This window comes from Amphiprion ocellaris, chromosome 5, assembly GCF_022539595.1.
Source record: "Amphiprion ocellaris isolate individual 3 ecotype Okinawa chromosome 5, ASM2253959v1, whole genome shotgun sequence".
Lineage (NCBI taxonomy): Eukaryota > Metazoa > Chordata > Actinopteri > Pomacentridae > Amphiprion > Amphiprion ocellaris.
In genome coordinates this window covers 6,476,677-6,489,377 of record NC_072770.1, presented here as the reverse complement: position 1 = coordinate 6,489,377, position 12,701 = coordinate 6,476,677, and the positions used below count along the sequence as shown (strand labels likewise).

The 12,701-nt window shown below is 38.1% G+C and overlaps 1 protein-coding gene and 1 long non-coding RNA gene across 5 annotated transcripts in view; one reads left to right on the top strand and one right to left on the bottom strand.

Annotated features, from left to right (window-relative positions):
* Positions 1–12,701, bottom strand: part of ephb2b (eph receptor B2b) — a 136,395-nt gene that overhangs the window by 117,970 nt on the left and 5,724 nt on the right. The window lies entirely within an intron of this gene.
* On the top strand, positions 9,755–10,972 carry LOC129348927 (uncharacterized). Its single transcript, XR_008601691.1, has 2 exons — positions 9,755–10,165; positions 10,418–10,972. It is a non-coding gene; the product is annotated as an uncharacterized LOC129348927 (long non-coding RNA).

The following is a 12,701-nucleotide window of genomic DNA, read 5'->3' as shown; positions in this document are numbered from 1 at the left end:
ATCTAGCTTAACTTCTACCTCTACATTCTCTGAAGTGGTGGCACAATAAATGCATCAGTTTGCATAAATAGCCGTGTGTATGGCATAATCATTGTAGTGTTTGGAGGGCTAGTCCATGCTTAAAACATTAGATCTCTTATTGAAATAAATTTTCTGCTCACTGTTTAATAGCTGTTACTCTGTGCATCATTTAAGCTGAAACCCATGTTTTTTTAAAGCTAGCTCATCATCCTATCCATTTGTACAGTGATTGGAGTGCAGTGAAACATTAAAAGCAGCACATTTATTGCGGGTCAAGATGCTCTCCACGCGCTTAAAATTTGGATTGTGTTTGTCCGCCTGACAATTCCAGCACCATCTCATTTCATCACTAATAGTACGTAAGCACTATTTTTGTATTCATGCTGCATGTTGCCACGCTGACATTTTCAACTTGATAAATGTGCTGCTACGTGCTTTATCGTCTGTGTTGTGGTTTGCATGCAGAGAAAGTTATGGATACCGAACATCTGAAATAGAAACATGTTGAACGTGTGTTTCATTTGCAGTCGCAGCAGATTCAGTATGTGCTGAAGTGAAGTCAGTTCAGTACACACCTTGTGCTTAGGTTAACAGCGATTTCAACCATGTTTTTTCAACCAAAATCATTTAGAAGCTGCCAGTTACAATAATCTTCATTCAGCAAAAGGAAAGTTAAATCTTGTCAAGACACACGCCTCAGGCTGTAACATGTACTGAAATCAGATGTGTGTGCCAAAATACCCAAAAAAAGAGAAAGAAAAAAAATAGATCTACAAAAGCAAACAGTAAAAGGAGCACTCATTTTTCTTTTTGTGACAGCATATTTTACCAGGTACAGTGACAGGATATACAGGAGTTAAAGCATGATGACAAAATGTCAGCTGAAAGGCTATCTTTGCCCTAACCTTGTGTTCACACTTCCCTGACTAATCCAGCTTCAGGCCTCTGGTTTCCATGCTAATGCCATAATTCCAAAAAAGCCTGACGGCCCAAACCTGCAGATGTTGAATATGAAATAGTGTAGACAGAAGCGTTCATACTTTTGTGTGTGCAAAACACACAGACAGGGTAGGAGGGACAGAAAATAAGCATGCTAGTATCTGTGAAATAGAGATTAGTACATGTTCATACCAAAAATCTGTCTGTAAGGAGGAAAACCACTAAACACTAATACGGGTCTAAATTTCTATTGCTCAAAAATAGAACATATCACTGTAGGCACTAAGATCAAAGGAAATCATTTTTTGCGTAATGTGCTATTTTACTGGTTCTTATGGCAGTAAGAAAAGTTAAGTCGCATAGTAAAATGACCCAAAGCCTTTCTATTTTGCTCAGTGAGGCAAAACGAAGCTACGTCAAAACAACGATTGCCTTTCTCTGTTGAGTTCAGTGTGCCCAAGGGACATCTGGAGCAAGGATTTATATTCTCTCTCTTCATCTATTCCTCCTAATTGGCAGCAAAAATAGCCACCAAGCTGGATTATAATGTAGGTGTGTGTGTCTGCTAGCATGTATCATGTAGGGAAATCTGTTCATGATATACTGTTATGTGCATTTAGCAATATAAAAGGCTATGTGTCAGCAGAGTGAGAGAAGTGAGGTCCAGCTCTACCTTTTCCATCACTCAGTGCCACGCAGAGAGCTGTACAACCCCCAGATACACACTCCTTCCAGAGTACCACACAGATGTGGACAAACCCCGAATCCCAGACATGTTTTTCCAGTTAACCAAATGGGCAGGCTTCTTAACAGCAGCCCCATCAACTTGTACAGGCACTACAAGCATGCAGTGTGCCGGCCTTGACCACTACAAAGTGTCAAACCATTTGTAAAGGGGAGCAGCTTGAAAAGTGCTCAGAAGAGGTGTAATCAGGCTGGGGTGTTACCACAATAAGCGCAGCATGCGAGTTACTGTACCCGTTTTTGGGGTTCCTTCCCTGCTGAGCCCACCCATGCCATAAATGAATCCATTCCCTTATGGTACTGTAAGTCACTTTGGATAAAAGAATCCGCAAAAGACAGATGTTTGTTGTACTTTAGTTCGAGACAATTGTGTTTTTGCCCATGTAGTGGCTTAAAGGTTTTGCTCATTCAAATAGCTATTATGTTGTAAAAATAGTAGCCAACACAAACAAGAAAAGCCTCAGAGAGTGCAGTACTTCGCCAAGACTGCTCAGTCGTTGTACGATTTCCGACAGATGAAATCTTCAAACAATTCATGGTCTGCAGCGGTGGATTTGTAGTAGGATCGCAATCATGTGATTGTCAGCAGGCAGCTTATGTAGTGTTCACTTGCAGTCATAGTTAGTGACATCGATCTCGCAATAATACAGAAATTCTTAACAAATCCAAACTATAAGCCGCATCACTGCCAAAATTGAATCACTTGGTCATTGTGTCATTTCTGACCTTCCCTGAAAATTTCATCCAAATTTGTTAGTCCGTTTTTGAGTAATGTTGTGAACAGACAGACAAACAGACAGACAAACTAACGCTGATCGTCACATAACTCTGCTGCGCTCCTTGGCGGAGTAATAAAGATGCATTGTATAGATTTTCATATAAATAAATTGAAAAATACAATCATCAGCAGTCAAAATGTACCTCCCTTAGCTCTATAACAGAACAGATGATGGTTTGCTCAAACAACAGTAAATAAAAATAATCAGTCTTTCTGTTTGCCCAGATCCGTCTGCATGACCAGCCAAGACAAACCAGGATGACATACATTTGCACTCCTCCCTCACAACAGAGGATAGCCATGTTTAACCGCACTGCAGTGGTCCTCATGCGTCTGTTTCACAGACCGGAGACAAAGCTCTGTTTGTGTGTCTGTGTTCAGCTCTCAGTACTTCTGTAGCTTCTACCGGAATCTCAGAGCATAGGGGTACATTTATACTCCTGAATTTCAATTTGTATTCTGAGATATCAGTCTTTCTTAAGGTACTGCAAATGCAAACTGAAACTTTCCCACTGCTTCACATTACATGCTTTCGACTGCCAAACCAGTATTGTGGAAGTTGATGAAATACGAATGAAATACACAATCACAGAGTTAGCAAAGCTTCATCAGTGCTTCTGACAGACAACATTACCTTGCTGTGCAGTGCAGTGGAAAAACTCCTGCACGCTGTCAGTGCAGCTCAACTGCTCAAGGCCATTCAGTGACCGTCAGTGTGACTGTGAGCCCACATTTATATGACATAAAATGAACGTTTTGCAAGTAAATATGTCTGAACAGTCCCTGGTTTGAGCTTTTTAGTGAGGATTTTCTGCTTTTATTCATCCTATATGAGGTTAATGCATAAAATTAACACCTCTGGGTTTTCAAAATTCAAATTGTGACCTTCAGTCAAAGACTGTATATTTTCTTTCAATTTTCTGGCATGTAATAGACACAAAAATTAAGTGATTTAGAACACATTCAAATGCCTTACTATTCATTTTATAAAGTACTGCATACTATTGTAATGTACACTACCGTTCAAAAGTTTGGGGTCCCTTAGAAATGTCCTTATTTTTGAAAGAAAGCAGTTTTTTCAGTCAAGATAACATTAAATGAATCAGAAATACAGTCTAGACATTGTTAATGTGGTAAATGACTATTCTAGCTGGAAACAACTGATTTTTATTGGAATATCTACATAAGGGTACAGAGGCCAATTTCCAGCAACCATCACTCTTTTGTGTTAGCTAATGGTGTTGAAAGGCTAAATGATTAGAAAACCCTTGTGCAATCATGTTAGTATATGAATGAAAGTGTCCATTTTCAGGGAAAACATGAAATTGCCTGGGTGACCCCAAATTTTTTGAACAGTAGTGTATATCAATATACAATAAATAATTTGTCCTGACATCATCAAATAGTACATTTTTATCAAAACAGCTTTAAATTTCTTTTAAAGAAGTCTCTCTGTAGATTAGGGACGATTCTCCCATGTACTGAAGGAAAGAAAGCCCAAATATTAAAGCCGTAGCGGTTGGTGGTCTGCTATTATTCGAGTTCCTGCTACCTGAGAGCTGCCAACTTTTATCTGCTACTGTGCCTTATTTGGTAATAAACTACAATGAAACACAGATCAAATAAAGCTTTAATTTATTTAACTTCCTCGGTTGCCCACTCTGCATACCTCTCCGCCTTAAAAGCGAACAATAGGTCAGACACTTGATGGATTGCTTGTATGTGCTGCATAGTAGGTGCAAGAAATATAAGACATTCTGTGGTTCCTTTATTGACATCCGTGCCTGCTTGTATTATTTGGACTCCATGAATAATAATATTCTACATGTTTAACCCTATCATATGACATCCATTTCATTTAATGGTCTCAGCTGGATCTCTGTATTGATTTCACAGGTACAGCAGGTCTCCCGAGATTCTCTATGGATTTTCCAGCTTCCCTCCCAAATGATCCTTTGTGATTTCTACCCGAAAGGCCCCTGCCAGGGGAAGGCATGGAAAACAGTCATCATTTCACCATCTCCTTATATACCTGGCTCCCGTTCTGTAAGCCGCGTTACCTCATGGCTGCATTGTGATTCCAGACATTGTTTTATTGATCCCAAAGGACGTGTATCGGTCTTGCTTTGGCAACTCTATAGAACTGTGGGCATGTGTTTTACAGAAAGTATTTCCTGCTGCAAATTTTTAACAGGTTTGAAATTAGAATAAAATAACAACGAATTGTTAGTTGGAACAAGAGAGAGACAAGATGTTATTGCAATAACAGGAGCCCTTACAAGTGTGAGTGTGGCAGATGCTGCTGATTGCTCCCTCCACAAGATCCACTTTCAGACAAGTGATTATGTAAATTCAGGTAAGCTCTCCCTGCCCAAATGGTGCATTTATCATTGGCTTTGCTGAATGTGAAACGACAACAATGAAGTGCCAATTGATAGGGCTCCATAAACACAATCATAGAGTCTAATCTTCGCTGAGTCTGAGGCTACTGATTTTGGAACTGTAATCCGAGGTAGAGTGATGGCAGTGGGGTGAGGTCAGAGAAAAGAAAAAAAACGCAAAGTCCTGTCTTTCATCAATCCAAACTATGCTTCAGTTTGAATATTAATCCTCACAAATAAACCGTGGCATGGTTCACTGTTTACTCCAGCTGTCACTTCCAAGTAACCTGAAATCTGTTGCATGACTAGAACTTGGTTGACATGACTTGGGTTTACTTTAGGGACTGACGGACATCTACAAAAATAAAACCAGAATCATAATAAACCAACGTTTGCCTCGGTTCTTTCTCCTGAATCAGTCAACATTAAAGTGGGCACACTGTACTGCTAAACTAAATATTTACTCTCACTTGCCATTTTGTTTGGTACACCCTGGCTAAAACTAATGCAATCTAATAAAAGATCCCTGCAACAAATGCTAGCTTCATTCATAAGGATTTAATGTTTTTATGGTAATTTTAAAGGCTGCAGTTTTTTACTGCTGTACCGCATTATAATTAGAGTAATTTCTATTTTTCTTTCATGATTTTACTCCACTCCTCTATAATCAGTGAGGGTGGGCAAAAAAAAAAAACACCTTTCTGTATAACACGATGCAATTTAAGAACAGCGTGAACTGCTAAAAAAATAAAAAATAAAAATCAATCAACACCTCTACAAAAGAATTTTAACAAGAACTAAATGTTACAACCAGTTAGACGGGCTGCTGTATTAGACAGCATTAGCTTACACAATGTGCATCTGATAAGGTGACAACCAGGTGTATATATCTATATATATCTACACTACCCTTCAAAAGTTTGGGGTCACTTAAAAATGTCCTTATTTTTGAAAGTAGTTTTTTTCAATGAGGACAACATTAAATTGATCAGAAATAGACATTGTTCATGTGGTAAATGACTATTCTAGCTGGAAACGACTGATTTTTAACACAATACCTCCATAGGGGTACAGAGGAACATTTCCAGCAACCATCACTCATGTGTTCTAATGGTACATTGTGTTAGCTAATGGTGTTGAAAGGATATATATATATATATATATATATATATATATATATATATATATATATATATATATATATATATATATATATATATATATATATATACTCAAAATGTTGTCATGTCATCATGGTCAACATTTTTCTTTTAATATGTGCTTCCGGTATCATCAGTCAAAAGGGATGTCCTTTTGTGCTCATGACTGTGTAAATATGTACCTGCGTAGATCTGCTTACGTTTCTTTCTCCAAACACTGTTCTAGTGTCAGTAGGTTAAGTATACCACAGGTGTTGTATGACACAGGAATACCATTAGAAACACACAATGCACATCAGTGAAGAATATACTTGTTAAGTTGCTAAGAAAAAGAATTAAAGAATTACACATTTGCTGTTGACAATTAGTCATTGATATCTAACCTCTTTTTTTTAAGACTACGAGCTGTTAAGTAGTAAGAAGTGCGTTGTTGATTTTTTTTAATCGTCCATCTGGAACTTCAGTTTTTCAGACATAAAGTAAATGTTATTATTAGTGGTACAGTTTTATTACAGATAACCAAATCTTACAGCAATGGATACAATCTATGGGCTGGGTGCTAGGTTCCAAATTTATATCAAGGTGCAATTTAACAAACAGTAGCAGTATCCTGGTATATTTGTTATTCGTACGATTTCAATAAAAATGTATCTGAAGAGGTAAAACACTGGTATGGCAACTAAATGGCTGCTATTGCTATGGAAAAAATTTTACAACTAAAGCCTATTTAACAAATTGTGAGCGACGTCCTAATGGTAAAGATTTTAAGAACATTGTGCAGAACTGAAATTATAAATAGAAAACCCTTTCTGAAACAACTTAACCCCTTGACACCTACTGTCACTAATTCACAACATACCACTTTCATTCAGACTGCAGCCGGGACAGTGTATCCAATACCCAATGCCAGTTTGTTCATATTCAATACATACCTCGGAACCTTTTGCAAACACCAGTTTCCGGTCAGAGTGGGACCTAATTATTATATATGTTATTCTTATTATATATCTGTTCTATGTGTAATAGATAAATTAACAATCCCCACTTATTTTAGCATCAGCTGGAAAGCAAAAACACATTATTTAATTGTAAATAAATTCGGGCATCAAGGGGTTAAATCACAAATGCTGTTACCTGACACAATTTTGCAGATTAGCTATTCTGACTTTTTAAACCTGAATGAAGTCCATGCAATGAAAGTTGCACCAGCATTTTGAAAAACTCCTCTTCTTCATTGTGTGCAATGCTTTCCAAACAAAGTAAAACACATTTTTCACTGAATACTGCATTGAATCGTCTTCTTCTTCTTCTTCTTCTTCTTCTTTCTGAAATACCAGGCACGGTTTAGTGCATTGCTGCCTCCCACTGCTGTAGATATGTCATTACCACTTGTGAGGGATCTCCTGGTCTAGCAGATTCACACCTTCCATCCCTGTGGCTGCTATGCATTCAACAATGTGAATTTTACTCCCTCATTTTGCAGAATTATATCAAGGTCTAGGGTCTCATATTGCACAGTTTACAAGGTTCTGCAACAGACTGAATTGAATTTAAAAAATTAATCGATGAAAATAAAGGATGAGCTCCGGCGCTCTAAAACCAGATAAGTCACAGCCAAAGGCCAAATCAGTTAATTGCCTTCTGTTAATTCCCTATTCTCTGAGCTAATGCAATTAGTTGTGAATAGAAACCAACTATCACACTTGAAGACAGAAAAAGTCATTCTCTGTTTCCATCCCTCCATCTGTTTTTCACGTCATTCCCCGCTCTATTGAATTTATTCATATGACGTCTTCAATAGGAGATTAAAAAAAGTGTTCCTTTCATCTTCAGTTATCGGAGGCTGAGATGGTTCAAAGATCTTTGTTTCCCCGGAAAATGAAAATTTTATTTCACACAGATAAAGAGTTGTGCATATTCAGGTCATAAAATATGAAAGGAAGATGGGGACTTTAAAGAGTAATTTCTTTGATGATGGTGAAGTAGAGCAACCCATATCAGTGCCACCATGAGGCTTATGAGAAACTCATGTATATATAGGCATAAGAGGTTAATCCAGAAATGGAAGCATAATCTATCTCTGTTGTGGCTGTTTAATGTGGCTAGGTCACAACGTAAGACAACAGTCATTACTTAAAGAGGAGCAGAGCCTGCTTGCCCAGTGCTCTAATCAGATAAAACACATCATGCTTACTGGCAGCACCTCTGCTGGGGTGTTCTCTCTGTCCGAGTGAGACCGACAGACCTGTTAGAGTATGACAGGGAGAGACTGGGCTTTTATCTTCTGTGCATTCATGCTGGTTGAGCTGAGCTACAGCTAGCCAGCTGAACCCAGAGGGGAAAAGGGAAAGACAACAAATGTATTAGCTCTTTGCAGTTAGAGAAGATGATGCACACTGCGTTAAGCACGTAACTACTGGCAAAAACAGAAAACGGCAGTGCTGGTGAAGGCTAAGAAGCTAGTTTCCTCTGAGAGGGGAAGGCAGGGGGGAGGGGGTTTTACTGTTAATATGGGCCGTGGTGGACAGACGGTGCAGGCCGGGAGAGAGAGAATGTAAGGAGAGGGAGACAGAGATTGGCAAAAAACAAAAGGCAGCTGTCACGTGGGTCCACAGTCGCTGATAGATGTGTGGCGCGGCACACAGGCAGAGGTTCAGGTAGAAAAGGCTTCCCTTTGTGATGCAGATGACAACGCAATCAGCCCTGCTTTGTCTCGGCCGATGGGCTCTGCTCCCGGGGACATTGAGAGATAGACACTAATCCGGTGGGTTTGTGTTCTCCAGTCGCTCTCATAAAGGCAGTGTCACAGTACCTGGGGTGTGTGTGGACGGGGGTCTCTGAAACGAGGTCTGACCTCTCTCAGGGTACACTCTCCCTCCTCCTCTTTCTGCCTCTTTCTATCTGCGAGCCAAGCTCTGTCATTGCTGGGCTGAATATTATGAGCGCCATATTATTAATGCATACGACTCGGTGACGCTCATGTGACGTATGTGACAGGAGCGGGGGGGGGGTCAAACTGATGAGTGCAGCTCCTGTTTTGGAGAAAACTCGGTCTCACACTTATTTGCCTGGTGAAAATGAGGAAATATATAGTGACAAAGACACAAAACTGCCCGATTCCACATAATGGGTAGACTTCTGTCAAATTAAGCACACTACACAGAGAACTCAGCCTGCAAATTGGGACTCAGTGTTGTCAGGCCATTTTGATTGTGAGTGCTTACACGTTTCCTGTTATGAATAATGTCTGGAAATACATCTCACTGTCCCCTAATGATTTCCATTCCCAACGGGTTGGGATGAATCAGGCTCTCCCTAAGTATGACTTACCAAGAGACTCCGCGTTGCCAATTAGCATGTGCTAATTAAGATAGCAGGATATAAGAACACCCTTGATCTAGATTCCTATGTGAAATATCAGAAAGGTTACAGAGAGGTAAGGCAAGTTTCTTCCCCAACTATCCTAACTAGTCTGTTCTAGTCAGCAAAAAATAAAAAACGTTAACTGACATGGTTAACCCTTTTAAAACCAAAGGCATCACCGGTGACACCGTGGCGCCTGAGTATTTCAAATTACCGTAACTCCTCGCTACTTCGTGCAATTTTAATCATTCAAACTGCTCCTGAAAGCTGTGAAATGGGGCTTTCTGGTGCTATTACATGTATTATGGTAATGACTGAGTGCCGGGAGAGGGAGGAAATGAGCGGCAGCTGCAGGCAGCGTTTGTGTGACAGAGCGAGAGGGTTCAGTCAAACTTTTGGTGCGGTTTCTTGGAGTTTAGTAAAGTTTTAGAGGTATATTCTGTGTAAATAAATCCGAATTTTGTAAACGATAGTTTAGTATTTTTTCTGAAGTGATTTTATCATGTTTTGCAGTTTTTGTGTGTTTTTGATCGAGTTCTTCACTGTGTTTTATTTGCCGTGTTTTGGCTAGCTTTTTTTGCTGTGTATTTTGCCGTGTTTTTGTAGTTCTTGCCATTGTGATTTTTCGACATTTTTTGGAAATTTCCTTCTTGGTCGTTTTGTGAATGTAAGAGGAAATGTCAAGGAAGAGCACACGAGAGAAGAGAGTCCCCAGTAGACTTGTTGAGGAAGATAAACAGGAGGAGTCAGTCATGTCTTCTGTCACCTTCTCAACCACAGTAAGTAAAAGTTTGTTTACATTCGACATTTATTTTCAACTATATAACGTTGTTTTGTTATCATATATTTTTTGTTATTGGGTTTATCTGAAATGGTCTTTTATTACTTTTACTGTGTAAGATTTATAACTTACTCCTATTACTTACTTACTTCTATTTGTATGAATTTGGAACAATTTTTCTTTAAATAAAAAGTATTTGTTTTGTATAAAGAGTGCATGTATTATGAATTTTTTTATATATTTTTTTTAGAAATTCTCCTGATGAAAGGCCAGTCAACAGAGGAAGGAATCACAGCCAGGGCCAATGCCGTGGAGCTCATGCTGCTGGAGATGTCGCACGTAGCCGGTCACCGTTGAGGCCTCAAGAAACAGTCTGCTGGAAAACGGAGGCAGACCCTGACACTCACAACATTCACCCACCTCGATTCACCTCGATTCTTCCCACTCAAGGCCACTTCCCTATCCTAACCAACAAAAATGAGTGCACAGACAAAAGACAAAAGACAGCATTGGCAAGGAAAAAGTGCACTCTGTGCCACAAAAGCACACCTTGGATGTGTGATGTGTGTCATGTAGGTCTCTGTCTTCAGGTGGACAGGAATTGTTTCAGAAACTGCCACTTCTAAAATAAAAAATGCCTGGCTATTGACAAATATAACAGCCTGTAACATGGACTCAGAAAGCTCCAGAAATGTAAAACTGTCTGAGTTGTTGTAAAATAGTTTGAATTAGATCTTTGCAATCTCAGAAATGTTCAATCTGCACTTTTCAAGAATTTATAAAAAGAAAGATGAAGAAAATTCAATTCCATTTTTGTCCTTTTCTTCTTATAACACACAGTTTTAGGTATTTAATTACATAAGAATGGTAAATACTTGACGGATTTTGAAAGTTCTACTTCTCCTGGAAAAAGGGTGTTAATTATTTACACATAGGGCATTTTCTGACACAATTATTGACAAAAATAGAACGACAAGACCAGGCGTTTTAATAAATATATCTATTATTATAGGGCTAAAAGGGTTAATGCAGGCTTACTGGTAAAAAACTCAACTTAAACTGCAGAATGAAACTCCCTGAATTAATCTATAGCATTTTCTCTACATACTTGATTAGGTAATACACAACAGACACATACCGTAATAATGTAAAAATGAGCAGAAAAATCCTCCTCTATGGTGTCATTTAAGATCTTATCTTTGCCCTGTTTTAAACTGTTAGGTTTAGAAGCACTATAACTCTGTTAGTCTTACCCTTTTACTGTTTGACCACATTGTTTTGCTAACAACATACTGAAATAATTACAGTCCTCCAATCACATGGCACCACCTATCTTTAAAGCAGTGCAAAAAAAAAAACTTAATACCCATAATTTACCTGATCCCTACCAAATAATACATTTATATGCAATACATCTTGTCACCATTCACAGCACACAGTACCACTAGTATTATGTAAAAATCTAGTTAAGAGGAAATTCCATCCAAAGCATGTTTTGAAATTGATATACTGTTTTTATGTACATACGCTACATTTGAAATGCTAATTTAAAAAATGTAAAAAAAAAAAAAAATCTATAATTTCATTATTTCAATGTGTATAAATGTGACAAGGTGGAAAACATAAGTTTCGAGGACTGAGAATTAACTTAAGTAAAAGCACACAATGATTTCACTATCATATACTAAATGTTATGTGCAACTATTACTCCCATGCGTGCTTTTGTTTGATATCACTAATCCTGATAATAAGTAAAAGGTGGGTAAAGTTTATCTGCAGGTAAGTACAAGTTACAGCTTTTTTTAAGTTAAAGTGCATGATAGGGCTGACCCGAAAAGCAGTTTCTGGGCTCTGGATATTCGGCCCGATTAATGACGAGTATCCAAATATTCGGTTAGGCTCATAACGTCCAATGGGGGTGGAAAACGAATATTCGGATCTCTAAATAAATATTCGGATACCACCGTCACGACAGAATATTAATCGGGTCCAGCTCTAGTGCATGGCTATTTCATATTGCAGTTTATGCAATACTTAATTTGTTAAATGGTTAAGCTATAGGCTATTTTTTGAATAATCAATATTATCTTTAATATCATTTAGAATATGTCTTGGAACAAATATTACCTCAGTAAAATATTAATTATCTTCTTTCTAGGTGTTGTATATTTATAATAATGCTTTGTAGCAAAATAATCACTGTTCATTTAAAATTTTGTGTTTTATATGCAAGTGTCTTGCTAATTTTGCTGTGGATTTTTTTTTTATTCTTTTTTTTTTACATACAATGTTTTTTTCTGTGCTACTTAAAGGCTTAATGGAAAGAAATGCACATGATATATACCTTTAAAATGAATCCACTGTTTTCATTTGCTAGCCATGCACAAGCATCGCTATGCGATATATTGAAAGATTCGAAACACCTGTTGACTCTGAAAATATTTTTGTTTTGAGATAGCATCAAGCAGCGACCATATCTGACCATCTGCTCTCTGCAAACTAATCAGGCCTGATTATAGACCAGAGAGACACCT